Source organism: Planococcus citri, chromosome 1, assembly GCF_950023065.1.
Source record: "Planococcus citri chromosome 1, ihPlaCitr1.1, whole genome shotgun sequence".
NCBI classification, from domain to species: domain Eukaryota; kingdom Metazoa; phylum Arthropoda; class Insecta; order Hemiptera; family Pseudococcidae; genus Planococcus; species Planococcus citri.
The window spans coordinates 71,231,175-71,251,606 of record NC_088677.1 but is presented as its reverse complement, the minus strand read 5'-3'; positions in this window follow the sequence as shown (position 1 = coordinate 71,251,606).

Below are 20,432 nucleotides of genomic sequence, written 5' to 3'. Positions count from 1 at the left end.
GGAACAGTGGAACTGTGAAAATAATTCCAATTTTTGGCCCCTACCTAATTACTTAAATCAAAAGCTTTTATTCTAGACAATATCGAGTAGCGTGGAATATGTTTTGGGAGTGCTCGTTGGTAAATAGCTCGAAAAAAATAACTACGAGTAGTTAGCTGGATGACGTAAGTAGGTAAATCAAGACCTCTTCAAATATCATCCTACAGATCGCAATCTGGCCTGCACGTATTCGATATTTCTCGACCAAGTCTCTACCCTGGTTTCTCCTTGCCAGAGTACAAATACCTATATTTTTAATTCGCTGAAAATAACCTTGCACCAGAAAGTTCATGCCCGAATCCAATTTCCACCACCAATTTAACGGGCAGACCGTATGCAATAAAAATATAACAGATACCTAAACCATATACAATTTAATGAAAAGGTGTTTTCCACATCAAAACCACATTTCCATCTTCATCATTTTTTGCAAATTACGTAAATACATACCACACAGACACAAAATAGGTACACATTCCGCAACATTATACCATACATACAATTAAAACGCTTATTTTTCCATCTTTTTATTCTCTACATCTTGTATATCAGCTATCTACCCGCGTGACGAAAACATTTCGGAGCCAATTAGTACCTAATATTACGATATTTTGGTTTTTGGCTAAATATAATTAAATCGTTTACATTATCCGAGTACGTATATACGGTAGAATGCGATTACAGTAGGTACCTTTTATACATACGTTCTATACCTACCTGTAGTATAATTAAATTCAGCATACACATTTTGTAAAATGTAAAGTAATTTTTTCTAGCTGGCCATTTCTTTAATGGTCTGGTTGCTGAGGTTGATTAGAATTACCTATTACTCGTATTTCTTTGAACAGCCAAAAAAAAATCCAACTATGTATGCGAGAGGAAAAAAAATAACCGAAAAGATTAATAGATTCAAAACGCTGTTATACTCGTGCCAATAGATTCATCTGTCATCAGCTGGTTGACAAGGTGACAATCGGTTCGGAGGAGAACAAGCACATGGCCCAGTCGTGAAAAATCCGCAAGTAAATTGGTTCCTTCGTGAAGCGGTTTACGTTCAATATACTTTCAAGGATAAGTAAAAATAAAAATTAATTCGGATTACGGACCCGGAGAGTTTTTTTTTTTGCAATATTATTTCTCGGTAAAAATGCAGTCCAGATGGAAAGAAAAATAATTGCATAAAATTCACTTTAATTTTCCATCTATTTACCATCGTCGTCATAGTCGTTTGCGAGACATTATGCATTCTTTAACCTCATATTTATGACCCTGAGGTAATTTTTTTTGCAATTATACAGACAAATTTTGGACATAGGAGTGCAAAAAAATTATAACGAATAATTATGCATAAAAGGAAAAAAAAATCCTACAGCATTTTCTCGTTAGGAGGAGAGTTATGAATTTTGCTATTTTTTTTCTCCGAAGTAAAAAGTTTTAAATGCAATAAACATCGAAATACGTAACAAAAATGAAAAATTTTTAATGAATAATAAGTACCTACCTATTCATGCAGCAAAAAAAAAACATGAAAATTGAATTATAAAAAATTTGCAAAAGAAAAAGTTAATTCAGAAGTTTTTATGCAGTTTTGTTACTTAAATAAAATTCAAGAAAATGTCACAGCCACAGATTGTTGAACCGGAGAAGGAGGGTGAATAATTTGCGAACTCTAATTACGTAACTTGAAGCTGCATTTGTCTGTAATCTTTTTTAGGAGGGGAGGCGAACTGAGAGCTCCATGAAAAAAATGAAGAGAGACTAGATTGTGGAACATGAATTTCCTACCAATAAAGTGTAAGTACTCAAGTTTCAGGTTCTATTATTATAATATTTTGAGAAAAATTTATTGTTTGAAATAGGAATTTTTCAATTTCTTCGTCGCAAAACATGACTTTTAAGAAAATCCAAGAGTTTTACAAGAAAAGCCCCAAGCTCATATTAAATTTTTGAAAAAAAAGAAAATTTTTTGACAACTTTGCTAGAAATCGAGAGTTTTTGTCGATTTTTGGCAAAAAGTAAGACTTATGCAAATTTTTGGCAAAAAAAAGGTAGGTACTTAAGTAGGTACTGATTTTGGGAAATTTTTCATAAAAAATTAGATATTTTGGAATTTTTTGCAATAAGGGACCATCATTAGCAATTTTTTTTAAGTGAAAATTTTTGTAAATTTTTGAAAAAGCGTGAATAAAAAATCAAAATCGTGAACCAAAAACTCTCCTTCCTTCCGTTTTTTTTGAAGTGCTTCATTTTGTTGCATTTTCAACACTACCGAAGGGAAAAATCACCTCACAAGCCCTTAAAATGTATCTTAAAAGGCTCGAAAATTCACCCAAACGAATTACTCTCGATGACCAATTTATGTACAGAAACCAGTATTCGAGTAAATCACTCTCACTGCTCGTATCTTTTCTCCATTTTATTATGTTCTCGACAATCGTGGGCATAAACAAGGTCAGTTGAAAGCAAAACACCTCGTCCCTACCTCATAATACTTGTACCAATACCGCGAGCAAAGTTCAATTGATCTAATTTTCCAACAGTAGAAAAAGCATTATAACGAGTATTCTGGGCGGAGCTTGACTCTCGTTATATTTGCCACCGAACACTACCTAAAGTTGTCGGTCTCGATGTGCAGCAGAGTGGCTTGTTCGCATCGAGTCGAGTACCTACAGTTTTTATGGAAATTAATTTCGCAATTCTCTTAATCACTGCTGTACATAAAATGCTGCAGAAAAGTACCAAGTTTTTTGGAAAAATGTCAAAAAATTATGCCTTTTTTGGTCAGTGAAATTAGGGTGTCTGAGAGTGCCAAAAATTTGATCTAGAGTCTCAGTAAGAGGTCTCAAAAATGTCTTCTACGATTTGAGAAAAAACGAATAATTGAACTTTGGCCAAAATTTGAGGATATGGGAAGCTAATGAAGCTTCAATTGGGAAAGTTAAATCAAAAATACGAGGCTCAGTGACCCCAAAATCATAAAATAAACTCACTTATTGCTCAAAATTTGAGCTTTTTATCGTTAGAATAATTTTTTCAACTCATTGATGGCCTAATAATGAAACTTTCATCTATGAAGCAACTTTTAAAATGAATTCGAAATGATCCAAATCTAAAACTCTATTCAGTTTGGATGAAGATCTAATTAATTAAATGACTTCTTAATTTGAACCATGATTGTGTACCTTTTGATGCAACTAAATTTTTTTCCAGATTTCAGGAGGCTTAAAAGTATCTACTTACATAATAAAGGGTTCAATTTAAACCCTTTTGACAATTTTTCTATTTTTTAATTTCATCTATTAATGGTGGACAATTTTGTTATGTGTTACAGGGAGCTTATGAACCGTTTTCGATGGGATAGCCAGCGTCATTCTGTCTGTTTCGAGCACGTGGGTAAGTGAAAAAATAATACTACTATTGAAAAAAAATTCAAGTTCACGTGGAAAGTCAACGTAAGTGTGCCTCAAAAAATTATTTGAGGTACCTACCTCAATCCTTGTGATAGTTGAAATCATGCAAATTAGTATAGATGTGTAATATCACCCCCTCCTCTCGAAAAAAAGATGATAAATCTCATTTTTTTCAATCACATTACATAATTCAAAGGACAAGAGTGCCAGGTGAGCTCGGATTTGTTATAAAATCAGATAATTAATACAAAATGTCTACTTAAACACGCGCCTATGCTATCCCCTAAGTACCTGCTATACTTAGATACATTTTACCTACGTATTACAATCTAACACTATTTTTCTTTTATAACGGTGAGGGAACTATCAAGGTTGCATTTCAATAACCTTCCAAAGTCGAGTCCGTTCATCTTTTTCTAGTGTACCTACCGAAATTTATTCATCTTAATTACGTATATATTTAAATGTTTTCTAGTTTTTTTTCTCCACTCTTCGCATCTTTGTATACGTATCATACGGTAGATATCTCCTTTTTAAACCAGAATACCCTACTCGAACAAATTCCACTTAGTAAATTTTTTTAATAAAAAGAAATTCGCTATAAAATTTAATATTCAAGTGAAGAAGAAAAAAAAATTGTTTTCTTACATTTTACGTATTATAATGTCTGATTTTAACGGGTATGATCGCATTTCCATACTACAAAATTGCTTCGTGATGGAAAAAAAAGGTAGGTAGGTACCTTAAAAACCTTGATAGAGATGTATTTTTGAATTTAAATTATCGTCGAGATTTCTCGGAAAGTTTGCAAGTCTAATATCTACCTATGGCCCGTTAAAAATGAACGGATTATTTGTCTGCGGGAGATAATTATATTGTACTTGTGCGATTTGAAAAAAAATCCGCTAAACTGGCGCGAATGTTTGTTTATAAAAAAAAACTTGCCCCATCTCTCTTTGATGGAAGAAAAAAATTAATACGGTTTGGTATACCTAGGTATATCTGCTGATTTAAATACGCGTTAAAATATTGCCTATTAATGGTCGACAAATATGCTATATGATACCGCAATTATCTTCGTACACTAATGATATGATAAGTACAATTCATTATATAATTTTAATAAATTAATGATGACAAAATGATTTATAAACGCGTTAATTTGATGTATGTAATGCTTTTGTTCGGAAGCGACGACGATGATGAAAAAAATACACGGTAATTTTTTCGCCGTTTTATTACATCTTCTCCCCTCCCACCCTTCATGTATCCTCATTTTATTATTGGTATAAATGTAGACTGTGAAGTAGGTATCCTTCGAGGCGATGATTTTCATAATTTTTACTTCATCATGTGGTAGGTAGGTATATTTTAACCCTCGTTAATCATTTTTGGCGCAAAAATGATATTCAAATTCAACATATTTCGTTGAAATGTTTATTAAACATATTCAGGTAATTTGATATCATCGCGATGCTTATCAGATATCATAATTCATGAAGTACATAATATTTTTAGAAGGAAATCGTAACTGATACCCATCCATCATCGAATCGCCGGGTTCTGTTATTTAATGCGATGTTGCCAAGTTTACTTGGAGATTTTTTTTTTTTTACTTAGTAATTATTCCGTATTGAGGTATGATCTGAAGGACAACAATGGATTTATGACATACTGAACTGAAGAAATGCTACCTATATAAGATATCTTTTGCGATGTGTAATGTTGCCAAATTTCAATACGCATACGATGCAATGTTGCCAATATAACCACACTACTTCTTCAAAAACCTCAAAGTAAAAAACTCATCGCCTGTATAGACAGGTTAGGTTTAGAAAAAGGTTCCATAAACGCATTTAATGTTTTGCATTTCCAAGCTTTGTGAGCGAAATTACTACTGTTTTGAAAAAGGTCAATCTTGAATCTTGATAAACTGTACCCATAAATATGACAAAGGATCACTTGGCCAATGGGCAATGGCCACTTTTCATACTTTTCTTTACTCTCACGTCAACTGCGATGGGGGTGCTTATTTTTAAATCTGTTACAAGCTTTTGAAATGCGTATCTATCAACCAGTTTCACAGAGTTGACAATTGGTTTTTGATGTTTCAAAATTTTAGTGAGAACTGTGATTTTTATTGTAAAGAAAAAAACTACATTATAGAAAATTTTCACTTGAGGAGTTGATAATTTTTAGGTACAATTCTTTTCAACGAGAATTTCGTCAATTCTTTGAGCAATTTTTATGTACTTCAAAAAAGTAAGCAATTTACACAAAAAATTGGTAGTTTTCACTAAAAAAAAAAAGGTAAGAATTTCTACTTCAATTTAGGTAGTTCTCACCAGGACTAGGAGATTTTCACAAAAAAAAAAAACAATTTCTACTGAAAATCATTAATTCATTATTCGGTTAATGGAATGGAATGTGGTGGGACAGAACATTTGTATCTTCTTACATGCAAAATTTTCCGTTTATTGGAATAAAAAGAGCATTTCATTTGGTTAATAGAATTAAAAAATCTTCAATAATGGGAAAAAATCATGAATTTTGGCAAAATTTAACAAAAATTAAATGAAAACATGTGAAAATGGCATAAAAACGCGAAAATAAACATTTTAAATAGGTGAAAATTGGTATAAGATGATAGAATTTTTTTTAAATTTTATAAAAATCGTACAAAAAAGTGTTTAAAACATATTAAAAGGCTAAACGTAACTAAAAAACCGAAAAAGTATTAGAATTAACTTCGAAACACATCAAAAAGTCATAAAATCTCAACATAATGCGGAATTTTGTATTTTTTATCCTTCCGCTTTATGGAATACTCCGGTTTATAGAATAAAACATACCTGGTCCCAAATCGATTCTAATAAGAGGGACTTACTGTATATCATGTGGAGATGTCCCAGATACGACGAAGCTTGAGACCAGCTCAAGCGGGCCCTGATGTTGGATAAATGGCCCTGCGAACTGCCCGACTTGCTCAGACAGGGAGGAAGACCATTTTCAGTCTTCACCAGCAAAGCATTAACTGTGAAGACACGCCAGCAAAGCAAAAGTGATGCTGCATGATCAAGTATCTGAATGCAGCAGGAGCTAGCTATAGGTAGTAGTGAGATTTTCAAAGACACATTGTGTCTATAGGTGAGTGGGTCAGGCATGCTACCCCTGACTTGGCCAAACTCATCATCATACCACTGAAGAAGAGCCCAGCAGTGAAGTGGATGAAGAGGAAGCCGAGCTTGCAGTCAATCACCAACGCCAAAGAAGATACCTGCAGTGAAGCGGATGAAGAGGAAGCCGAGCTTGCAGAACCACCAATCCAGTCAACCATCACCCATCAAAGCAGATCCAAAGTAGCAAAGTGGATGGAGAGGAAACTGAGCTAATAACCACTGGAAAGTAAAAGTTACCAATTTTTAGTTCAAAGTTATGAGAAGAATGTATTAAGTATTTTTGTTTTGTTAGTATTATCAAGTTAAGTTTGTATATAAGTGACCTGTGATGATCCATAGTCAATGATTGAAAATAAAACAAGGTGCGTTACTATGGTGAGCCTCTAAAAAAAAAAATTATAAATATTGGTAAAAAATGACTATTTTCTTTAAAAATTAGCAATTTTTACCAAATTTGGAAATTTTTACAAAAATGAATAAGTGTTACTGAAAATTGATAATTTTTAATGATAATGGCTATTCATTTGTACTTGGTTTGGCTAATTTTTTTATCAAAAATGAGTGCTAATTTATACTATTTTCCAAAGTGGCAATTTTTTTATTACGAGTAAAAGTTATTTCTTTTTACTGAAAAGAGGTAAGTAATTATTACATTAATTAGCAATTTGTGAGAAAAAAACAAAGCTTTTAGGTACTTAATTTAAAAAATTACTTTTTGGAATTTTTTTCAAAAAAAAGTGAAATTGAAACTTAAAAGTAGTTTTTGGCAAAAAACGAGCCTTTTTGACAATTTTTGCTATTTTTGGACGGAACGGGTAATTTTTACAAATTTCTCGCAAAAAAGCAACAATTTTCAGCAATCCTCTCAAAAAATTGGACGAAGAATTGGAAAAATTGAAAATACGTTTAGAAATGAAGGTTTACTACTTCACGAACTTTGAGGAAGACCTGGCTACAAGTTAGAAAGTTTAGACTGAATTATTTCACGTTTTTCTAAAGGGCATGAAACGGGTATGCGTAAAAATTACCTTCGTGATAATAATACATTAGGTACACCTTGCGTACATATATATCATTACTTCATTAGGTAATGATGATAATGTTTTGAATTTTTGAATTTTCTTCTCACCACCACTCGGGCTCCATATCATTTTCAGATTTCTCAAACGTCTCTCAAAATCTACCCCCTTTTCGGCAAAAAGAAAAAAAACGAAACAATGAATACGAAAAAAGTTCTTCATTTACTATCTTCATACCTATCTGAACTCAAACATATGCTGGAACTCGACTCAGATAATTAAGCACGCTGCTGTGACATTCTCCAAATCTTCAAGCACACATTACCTATATACTATGTATGTAGTATGTCCACAAGCCCTATGTATTTCCACTCGATAAATCGTTCGTGAAAGTAGCTGTCCAAATTCGCCAACCAAGTATTAACTCAAATAACACCATTCCGATCAGGTACTGCAAATACATCTTTCTCATTCCTCGGACTACTCGAGGCTCATCTTTTATCGTAACTTTACAGTCTAAGGTATTTGAGAAATATACGTATCTAGCCGTTGGCTTGATAGTGATACGCGTCGAGCAATCCTCATAGCTTTATTAATAACTTGGTTTGGTTCGTACTCAGCGTCCAGATAATTTCATTCAATTTATTGCAGCGGGATACCTACTAACTATGAGAAGCTAGAAAGAAAGAAAAAAAACTGTCCAAGTGTCCACTGTCGCAGATAGATATACAGAGAAATGCCCGTAAAGAAGTCGTGAGAAAACCGGATACGTAGCTGGTTAATTACTTAGCATCTCACATCGAATAAAATATCAAAAAGCAACTAACAGATAATCGCTTCGTACGTATCTAATGTATTGAAGAATAAGTATACCTATTCTTTTTTCCTCGTCTTGAAACAAACAGTGAAGTTTTGACAACAATATTATGAAGACATTTCTTCGGAGACACATCATTTTTAATGTGTTCTGCTGCGTACCTATGGGTTAAAAATGCCCCTAACCGGAGCTCTTTAGATAAGTGTCTGATTTAATAAACTCTTCGAGTTTGATAATAGACGAGCGAATATCATAAAGTAAATCCAGAATCGATACCGAAGTTGGTTTTAATTACCAATGACACTCAATCGAAACAGATTGATTCAGAATTCGTGTCCTAGGTTCACGACTTCGAATGTACCTATCTCAGGTACGAAGTGTACCTGTAATAGGTATACATTTGACGATATCGCGGAAGTAAGAGGAATGACTACTGTATCTCTACAGTTACCAGAGACGGATGAAACCAATCTATAAAGTTAACTAGCCGAGACTTAGATTTACATATATGGATGGGGAAAAAATACTTCCAAATGACAGCGGGTCATTATCTGAAGATTTGTATTAACCAGATTTACCTCGAACTCATACGAGCGTTCAAAAAAAGAAAAAAAAACTCTCATTTATCCGGTTCGTTTTTAATTAGTACATTATTAAAATTTAAATTAAATGATAAAACAACCACGACCATACTCTTAATACCACATCCACGTCTAATTCAAAATCGAATCTATATGGATTATTATTGCCAAATTATGTGGTCGAATTCGTCGATCGACGATTATATTTACCAATACCAGCGTCGAATCGATTCGATTCTCGTGTTTGAATATTCATTCGCAACTCGATCCATTAATTCGTGTTCGGTATTTATCGATAGGATAAGATGAGCGGCTATAAAACTAGTCTCAGTATTTTTTTTTTTCGCATCTATGAGGTGGCCTATCTCTGTTATTGTAGTCGAGTCTCCTTAATAATACTCGAGCATCTTTTCATCGCGATGCGCTGCGTATTATTTTTATATTGTTTTAATAACCGATGCAAAGCTATGGAATGGAACCTGTCATCTAGACACAATGTGCCTCCTCCCGAGGAGTATGCAACGTCTTATACTTTATGAACTTACCATCGTAATATACTCTTTTGAAATAAAACTGTAATATTAGTACCTCAACTGGAGGAGGAGGAGGATAAGACGACGGACCAAGTTTCATCTACACACAACATAATACATACAAGTAAAATAAGAATACAAAAAAGAAAAAAAACTACGTCACCCTGTCGTCGTTTTACGTGTACTTTGCTTTGTTTTAAACCTTCGTGTATGACACGTTACCACCAAGAAGACGAAATATTCATCTAATATCCTCGATATTTGAGTATTATTACGCGTTGGTTCTCTTACAGAGACGACGTCGCGACTCACTCATACACACGACCTATCGTCTTCATTGTCTCTACGCAGCATCCTTCTCTCTCTGTGTCTTTTTCTAGCCGACTATATCTTTATTAAATGAAAAAAATACCTTACGTATACTACGTACGTGTGTCTGTGTATGAGTCGCGCGGTATTGAAAAGTAATTCAATATCGTAATAAAAAGAAAAGACTTATAGGTAGGTACTCGTATGAGGAGGAAGGAAAGAATGAAAAAATGTACACCGCGATATGAGGCGTACACCAAGTTTGAAGCAACCTACTCTCTGGGTTGTTGTATTGCCTCCGAGGTTTTGTATATGTTTTGATTAATGCCAACTTGGAAATTTTATAGTGTACATATTAAACTTCCCCCTATGCCTCTGTTCATTTGCATCATGTGGTCGGTATTTCGTCTTAGTTTTTTGTTTTTGTTTTTTACTATTTTTTTCTTTTTTTTTTCATTTTTTCGACGTACGTATAATGTCAATCTGTTCCCTGCTCCCTGCTGCTCGTGATATTCTGTTTATTGACCGCGCGATTACCTCGAAAATATTCCAGGAATTTCACCCTGCTCTGTTCTCTCCCTCGATGTGGCGCATTATGCCTATTTTGTGTAGGTGATTGTACTATTGGATATACCTGTGTGTATGTCTCCGCGTTGTCTTCGCTTTTTCTACGTAGTACTACATCAAAAGGTGCCTTAAAGATCCTACAATAGTAATGAAGAAGACCTGTATGTATTAGACAATGTGATGCAGAAAATCAACGGAGAAAAATGCTGAAGAAGTGAAGAAGTGCTGAATTTTTCAGACTCGTTACAAGAAATCCTAATTATACCCTCACAAAAAAAAGAATGAAAATCGAAACATTAAAAAAAAATTTTGAATTGAAAAATTTGAAAAATTTTCGAATTCTTTGAACTTTGAACTCTTGTCTCACAAATTTTTGAATACCTAGTATTTAAAGAGGAATCGAAAGAGGATCCCAAAATACACTACCATGCTTTTAAAAATTCAAATTCGAGCCGAAAAAAGAGAAAAAAATCAGAATTTTGACAAATTGACCTAGAAAGCTGAAATTTTGATTTATACCTCATTTTTGACTTCTCGACTCGATTGGTGATAGTTTTGAAATGTTCTGGAACCTCCAGGGAATTTTCAGATTCTGCAGTTTTCAAAAAAACACCGTAAAATGAAATGAGAATGAAATTTAGCACGCATAAACTCGTATCTTTACCATTCTTTGTGACTCTTTCGATTGATTCAGACACGTATTTTCAAAATATTTCTGCGCCGGTTCAAATTAGAAATTTTCTTTGATGATTATTTTTGAAAAAAGTGTTCCTCGTTCGCGAACGCTTATGAACGAGAAAAACTGAAATTTGATTTCTGGGAGCTTCTTTTTCAAAAACTGGAGAATTCGACAATTTTCTGAAGGCTACAGAACGGTTTAAAACCATCACCGATCGACTCGGAAGGTTGAAAATGGGGTATAAACCAAATTTCAGCTTTCTAGAAAAGTTGGATGAAATTCTGATTTTTTCAATATACCTACTTTTGATTCAAATTTGATTTTTTAAAACTGTACAAGGGTAGATCGAAAGACCAAACCGAAATTTATCACCTGTCAAAATTTCAAGTGCTAAAGTGCGTTTTTCGATTTTTGGTGAATTTTTGAAAATCAAATTTAGGCCATAAATGAGGGAAAAGATCAAAATTTTACCAAATTGACCAAGAAAGCTGAAATTTGGGATATATCCTATTTTCGACGTGCCGAATCGATTGGAAACGGTTTCAACCCGTTTTGAGCTGTTCTGGAGCCTCCAGCAGATTTTTGAAACTCGAAATTCCCACAAAATTTCATCAAATTAGAGTTGTAAAGCTGAAATTTATTCTAAAAACCAATTTCAATACGCTACGAAGTTGACTGCAGGGGGATTTCTAGTCGTTTTGGAATCTCCAGTGACTTTTTGAGAGGTCATGTGATGTTTTTTGGAAAATTGAAATTTTCAAAAAGTAGCTGGAAGCTTCAAAATCATTTAAATCTTTTGAAACCACCATGTAGTCGACTTCATATCGTATTGAAATTAGTTTTCAAAGTAAATTTCAGCTTGCCAACTCCATTTTGGTAAAATGTTGTGGGAATTTCAAGTTTCATAAATGTACTGGAGGCTCCAGTAATTTTCAAAAAGTTGCTGGAGGCTCCAAAATGATTTGAACCCACTCGAAGTCGTCTTCAGAGGATGTTAAAATTGAAGTGTAGAGTAAATTTCAGTTTTTCATCGCCATTTGATGAAATTTTTAGAAAATTTAAAGTTTCAAAAATCTCCTGGAGGCTCCTGGAATTATCAAAAAGTCGCCAGAGGCTACAAAACGACTTGAAATCCACCTGCAGTACTTCGTAGCGTATTGAAATTAGTTTTCAGAATAAATTTCGGCTTTCCAACTCCATTTTGGTGAAATTTTGTGGGAATTTCGAGTTTCAAAAATCTGCTGGAGGCTCCAGAACTGCTCAAAACGGTTTGAAACAGTTTCCAATCGATTTGGTGGGTCGAAAATAGGGTGTATCCCAAATTTCAGCTTTCTTGGTCAATTTGGTAAAATTTTGATTTTTTCCCTCATTTATGGCCTAAATTTGATTTTCAAAAATTCATCAAGAATCAAAAAACGCACTTTAGCGCTTGAAATTTTGACAGGTGATAAATTTCGGTTTGATCTTTCGATCTACCCTTGTACAGTTTGAAAAATTTTTGCAAGTCCTATGTTGGAACGCAAAATCTGCGATTTCGGCTGACCTGTCAATCAAAATGACTGCCATTTTGTAAGTAGGGCCACTTTTTTTTGAGTACAAGGGCGGACTCCCCCTTTGAAAAAAAAGTTGCCCCGGAGGATCGAAGGGGGGTGCAATTTATCCTTAAGTGGGCTCCCCGACTAATTCAAGTTTTAATCTCGTGAATAACTTTTCAAAAATTTGCCAACATTTTAAAAATAAATATGTGACATTTCAAATATGTACTTGGTGATTTTTTTTTTTAAGAACTCCTGTCAATTTTTTCATTTTGGAATTTTTGAACGGATTGTTCCCTCTCAAAATATAGGTCAAGGTAAAAATTTGAGGCCAAGATGAATTTTACTTTACTCGTGTCTGTGAACGAAAAATGAAACAATTTTTAATGAGCTTTCCTTCCTCTTCTCCCTCATAAAATCAAACGAGAGACAAAAATCTCCACAAATTACATTTCTGATGAGTTGAAACTTTTTTTAAAAAGAAATATAATCAAGAATTGACATTTTTTTTGTGGGGGTAAGATGAATGAGGGAATAAGTGAAGTTGAGTTAGTGAGCTGAAATTTTTACCAATTGATGGGGATAGGATCTAAATTGGAAAATAAAAATATCCCCAGAAGCTCCAAAACAACTGAGAACTGCTACGAATCGATTCTGAAAATCAAAAATTGAATAGAAACCTGACAGCTAGCACCCGTGCTACTCTAAAAAAGAAATGGTTAGAAACTGTCAAAATTGAACCGATCAAAAATAATTTCAGTCGATTCAAGGGGTCGAAATGTCGAATTTAGTGAATATATCGTGCAATTTTCAGATTTACATCTCAATAATTACTCGTATTTACTCTTTTCAAATGAAATAAAAATAGACAAATCAACACGAGCCCTTCCCGCCATTTTCAAATATTTGTCAAAAATCGAAAAATCACTGAAGCTCCAAATTTTGTTTTGAGATGTGAAGAAATGCTCCTTCAGCGAGCTAAATTTCAGCTGAAAATAATCAGTTGCAATTTTTGATTCATATTGTGGTAATGTGAGTCTGCTTGATATCTACATTATAATGATGATGTTACGTCTCATTGCCCTAATTTCATTTTTGGAATGATTGAATATGAGAACTATTCATTTTCTATAACCATAGTATTATTTTGGTAATCATATCATCAGTAAGATGCTCCGAAAGGAAAATGCTGTGTTGTTGTTATGTTCTTAGAGTATACAAATACATACATACCATAGTTATTTATCAAAAGTAGATAACTGCGGTTCAATTAGATAAATGATAGGTTAAAAGATGGATAATTTTCACACGGTGCAAAAGAAGATTATTACGTGATAAATATCTTCGAATCGTTCATCAAAACACTCTTAATTAAAATAAAAAAGAAACGTGAAAATTGGAAAATTATCCAACTACAAATACCTACAATAGCTTTCATCTTGTGGTAAAACGCGACGAAAATTCGCTTAAAAATTAAGCTGCTCGGTGTCGTCGAGCTGAGCGGTGCGATCTATAAATGGCGTTTAATTAAGAGAACAAGAGAAAGAGCGAGAGAGAGACGGAACGATAGACTTAATAGAGGGTATAATACGTTCCAGATTTGGAAGTTTGGCGCGGATTAACCGATTTTCAAACAAATTACCTTTCGTTTGATACGGAAGCAATACGTACGTACGACGAAGGGATGGAAAGGGTATACGAGTATAGTTCTGGGGTGTAGTATAGTCTCTTTCGGGTAAATCGCACAACAATACCCTTGCTGGCAGTTTTATCTTGCTGCAGTACGCGAACAAATTCCCCGATCGTAATTTACAACTTTTATCTGTGTACTAACTAACATCAAAGAGTGCTTTGATTCGTTTCACCCTGCCTCTCCGCTGCTCTTCGTGTGTTTACTATTTTCGAAAAGTTTTCAACCAGGCGTGGTAAACGCGAATGTTTCAACAAATTTCGCCTACGAATGCTACGCTGTGCTATGCAATTACCCCGCCGTGCTGCAGCCGCGGTCGCCGCTGCGTCGCAGTTTTCCGAAATTCAATTAAACAATCATCATCAGATAATTAACAAAAGCCCCTTTTGACAAACAAACCTTTACCTTAATTAATTTTCGTGCTGCCGATTAATCCGAGCGTGATGTAATCGTAAGCAACGACGTTTTTTCCTCCTCTCCGAGGATTTTTTACTAAAACGTATTTTTACGTTTGGCTGTCGCTGTAAAGTTGCTCTTTTGCAAAGATACTCTACTCTCGTAGACGAGAACGGGGAAGGGCGGAAGCGTCGAAAGTTTATTTGTCGCTAAGTCGCGAGCAAGTTTTCGAATAACGTGGGTTGGTAATGGTATGCGCATTCGCTTTCGTGAGATCAACCTAAAAATTTGCATTTTACTCAATTCGCAGTTTTGTAAATGCGAGGTTGGAAATTTACCTAATTGAAAATTGGTCAATTTTGAAGCATCAAGGATCTGATAAAATCCGTCGTTGATGATGTTTGAAAAAATTTCACCTCCATTCGTCCCATTTTACATGAGTAGTTGATGTCTGAAAGATCAGGAAAATTGGGAAAAATTGTTCTAGAAATTCGAGAGAAGTCGAGAAAAATTATTGTTCGAAAGACCAGGGGTCCGATTTCTAAAGCAGAAGCTATATTAAGGTATTTTCAGAAGAGACGAGAGGGGGTTAGTGTCAACTGATGTGGGAGAAAATATCAATTTTGCCAATTGATATAAAATTCATGTGACTTATGACAATTTTTATTTTTTTTGTGGATTTTTGGCGGTCTTAAATGATAACGTGAAAGAACGAGAAAAACAAATGCAAGCTTTTTGGCACAAGTTGAGCATGATTGGCACAAACTGAACATGTTTGGCTCTAATTTAACCATTTTTAGCACTCCGAATTGTTCGACTTCAAAAAGAATATTTTGGCGCAAAATGAGTACTTTTGCTCAAATCATTTGAGCAATTTGACCCAACTAGGACATTTCTGCATCTGCACAAATCAAGAGACTGCTTTTTTGCACAAAACGACCGTCTACCTATTGCATAAAATAGGAATTTTATTGCACTGAGTCAGCATTTGTTGTTCAAAGTGGCCGTTTTTATTGCACAAAATTAATATTTTTGGCACCAATTGAGCGTATTGGAAAAAATTGGAACATTTTGACAAAAATTTAACATTTTAGGGAAAATCGATCATTTTGACACAATGTAGACATTTTGGCACAAATTAAGCATATCTTGCACAAAACGATTTTTTACACAAAATAATCAGTTTTGATGGCGCAAAATGAGAATTTTTAGCACCAATTGATCAATTAGAAAAAATCGGAAATCTTGGCAAAAATTGAGCATTTGGGCAAAATATAGGAATTTTGGCACAATATGAACATTTTTGGCACCAATCAAGCTTGCTTGAGAGAGACTAAACACTGACAAAAATTGGGCATTTCAGAAAAAATTTCGCATAATGACAAAATCTGAGAATTTTGACACAAAATTAACATTTCTGGCACCAATTAAGCTAGTGGAGTGAGATAGAAAACTTATGAAAAAGTTAAGCTAGTTTAAAAAAGCTGAAGCATGTTGGAAAAATTTGAGAATTTTGGCACAAAATGCATATTTTTGGCACCAATTTTGAGTATTAGGTACATTGAGAGAAATTGAACATTTTCGCATCAATTTTTTTGTGTCACAAAATGTGCATTTTTGGTACCAATTCAGCATGTTGAAAGAAACTGAACATTCGGGCAAAATGTAAGGAGAATTTTGGTACAGAATGAACATTTTTGGCCCCACTCAAGCTTGTACATAAAGATTGAAAGCTTTGGCAAAAATTGGACATTTCAAAGTAAATTGAGCATTCTAGAAAAATTTGGAATTTTTGGCACAAAATGAACATTTTTTTTGTTCGAAATGAACATTTTTTTGGCACTAAATGAACATTTTTTTGGCACAAAATGACCATTTTTGACACAAATTCCCATTTTATGGACACAAAATGAACATTTTTGGCACAAAATGAACATTTTTTTTTGGCACAAAATGAACATTTTGGCGCAAAATGAACATATTTTTTTGGCACAAAATGAACGGTTTTTGGCACAAAATGAACGGGTTTTTTGGCACAATGTGAACGTGTTTTTTTTGCACAAAATGAACATTTTTGGCACTACTCGGGCGTGTTGGTCGAAATTGAACATTTTGGCAAAACTTGGACTTTTCAGCAAAAATCAGGCAATATAGTAAAAATTGAGGATTTTAGCAGAAATCAAGCATTTTGACAACCAAATGAGCATTTTCGGCACTAATTGAGCATGTTAGGAGAAATTGGACATTCTGGCAGAATATCGGAATTTTTAGCACAAAATGAAAATTCCCTTAAAATGGGTATTTTTGGCACCGATTGAGCTTTTTAATTTGTATAAATTGGGTATCTTTGGGGCGAAATGTACATCTTTTGCTCAAAATTGAACATTTTTTACCATGAAAGAGACTTGTCACAAAATTACAATTTTTATAAAAATTGAGCATTTTGCCGTAAATTGAACAGTTTGGAGCAAATTGTGATTCTTGGCATAAAATGAACATATTTCAGGTAGACGAAATGAACATTATTACGATGCGTTTTGATGCAAAATGAGCATCTTCGCAAGTAGAAGTATACTTACGTATAAAATTCATGTTTGAGTACGTATACCTAAATATCAACTCAAAATCCATAATTTTACTTATTCAAGTCAAATTTTTAAAAATTCGTCGACTTTTCTTCTTCTCATTTTCACGAAAAGAATATTTTGAAGAATGTCCTCTCGCATTTTGCAATAAAAATTTCTCAACTCGTCAACGTGAATAAAATCCCATCACTTTTATTTCATGACTAAAAAAAAAAAACAATAGTTCTCTCAACCTGATAAATTTTTCCACCACTATCCGTTGATCTCTTCTCCTCTCTCGCATTTAAATCCATCTACCCATAAAACACGCACCGTTATAGCCCAGCAAAAACTGTCCGTCAACATTCAACAATCAACAACCGCAACGGTGGCATTTTCCGCGATCACGACTCGCGTCAGCGTTGATTTAGCGGTTGAAAAATCCACCATTCAATAACCGGCTCGCCTCATCAAATCTCTTTATACGGATCAGCCTTCAAACCCTTAACGGGCACGCGCCTAAACCCCTTCAATAACTTCATCCATCAATCACATACACTGCTCGGACGCAGCGATCGCGTCTTGGACCATTATTTTCACCGCATCCGCTGATAACCCTGCCCCTTCGATCATCCGACGCGTATTATATCTTCTTTTGTACACAGCCTTAGGCTGTTCTTTCGTAACGAGTCGTAAAATATCGCACCCATTAATCAAACTACTTGGACGATTTGTCAATTATAGGTTTAGGTAGCCTCCTCGATAGGCTGAGCTACGTGTACGTATATTTGTACCTGTACATATGTATACCTACCTATACTCTACATCGGACGCACGTTAATTTACCCAACAACAACAAGATGAAAAAAAACTCCAGGAATTCGAATTAAGTTTGGCAGCTAGCACACGTTCTTAATTACTACTCGTATACGGTAGGTAGGCTACATTAATTATAAATCTGCCAATTTCGTATGCGTACGCAAACGCCAAATCCGCCAATCAACGAAATTTTACAGCTTCGTCGTCATATACTCGTAGTAGATGATCAAATCGAGCACCCGCGAATACGCAGGCTTCACGCAGACGAAAATATAAATATTCATAAGTACATTTTTTTCACTATATTTACGCATATTTTATAACATAATTTCGCGATATAAGTAATTAAAAATCACAAAAAAAAAAAAATGAAAAATAAAACAAATACCTAAATACATAAAAATCGGTAAAGAAACGAGTTTGGGTTTGATTCAGCCTGCCAAAAGTTTGTTTACAAAAAAATAAAATATTACAGTCGTAAAATACTTAGCTGAACCTCGATTCGAGGGTTTTGTTAATCGACCAATAAAAATTAAACCGACAAGGTAACAATTTTTATTCGTCGTTAATACATGTACCTAACTTACACCTTTAGCATCACAAAATCCAGCTACTGAATTCACAAAACCATATAATAGGGTGTCCAGTCCTTCGCAGGATCGTCGAGAAGGGGGCAAAGGGGGCAGTTCGCCCCGAGAGCTCGCGCTTTCTGAAGGGGCTGGCAAAATAAGGGCCTGTGATAAAAGAAAAACATTATTTTTTACTTCTCGAAACACAAATTTTCGAAAGTTTCCTTCAGATGTTAATATCTTTTCCCCCGAATTAATCATCACCTGAGAGAAAATTTTTAGAAATTAAAATTTCCAAAATAAAGGAAGAGAAGTAATTTAGCCAAAAATACCTCAATATTTTTCAGAAGGGGGACTCCTAAAATTTGTGTTTCGTTATTATGAATCATAGAAAAAAAGACAGGAAGGGAGAGGTTTCATATTATTATTATCGATTCTTTTTCACTACTTATGAAAGAATTTCGACCCCCCCCCCCCCCCAAATTTATCACTACTTTTGAGAAAAAAATTTTAGGAATTCAAATTTTCAAAATAAGGGAAGACAAAATGGAAAATTTAAAAATGTATACCTCAATATTTTTCAGAAGGGGGAGCCCAAAATTTTTGTTTTGCGATGAATACTTTTTTCAAATAGTATTTCAATTTTTGGGAAATACGTACCTAACTAAAATTGAAATTCGTAACTCTTTACCAAGAAATTCTCATGGAATAAAAAAAAATGGTTCAAATTATTTCATTTTCCGACATTGAGGAAAGAGAGTATTCAAATTCTAAAAATATATTTGTTTCAAGTCAAGTAGGTGATTGTTATTTTGTGCCTATAGAAGATTTCTCCATGTACCAAAATCGCCATTCCTGGCTCATGCAATGTCTCAACTAACAAAGCGAACGTAGAAATTACTTATTCATTTTTTTTGCAGCTTCTTTCGAAAATGGACTAACTCTCCAGTTTCTCTCATGAGTGACCCGACCTCCTCCGCTAGATTTATCTCGCTCAGATGATCGACACCTCTTTGCAGTTCAAATTCCACACAAACACCGCTACAAGAAATCGACTTTATCTTGTGATATTTTAAACCAAAAGTAAAAGAAATGGGGAAAAAGTTCCCAGATTATAAGAGGCGTTCGAAGGAGAGGACAGACGTACGTACTTACGGAAAATACTAGGTTTATGTAGCACCGCGAGGTGGAAGTTCATTAATCTTAGCCTCAGTGTAGGCTAAGCATACTTAATCCATCAGGAACCAGAGCCACCTCTTATACACGAACGTCCTCCGTAGAAGGACACCGTAGAAACCGAAAGATGGAATGGAGTGAAACTGAGAAATGATCCATTCGAGTTCAAAGGACCACTTTCGTTCTCACCATAGCAGCATGTAGCGCAACCCGAGTTCTTTTTTTTACCATTTAGTAGGTAAATTTATTCGACCAGTAATATATAAGTAAAGTACATATAAATACATGAACACGAGTAGGTACCTAAATTAAGTTTCCCATTACCTACTGGTTCTATCGAATTATGAGTAGAACTTGGAAGAGAACCCAAAGTGGGAAAATATCGAGCAACTTGCGATAGGAAATCCTCACTTGGAATATTGATGAGTTACGCGGCAGTGTTTAATGCCATGCTTGTTATTGTTATCTCAAAAAAAAAAAAAAAAAAAAAAACACTGATAAATGTTCAACATGGGTTACAGATCGAATCACAGAACTTGTTTCTAGCCGT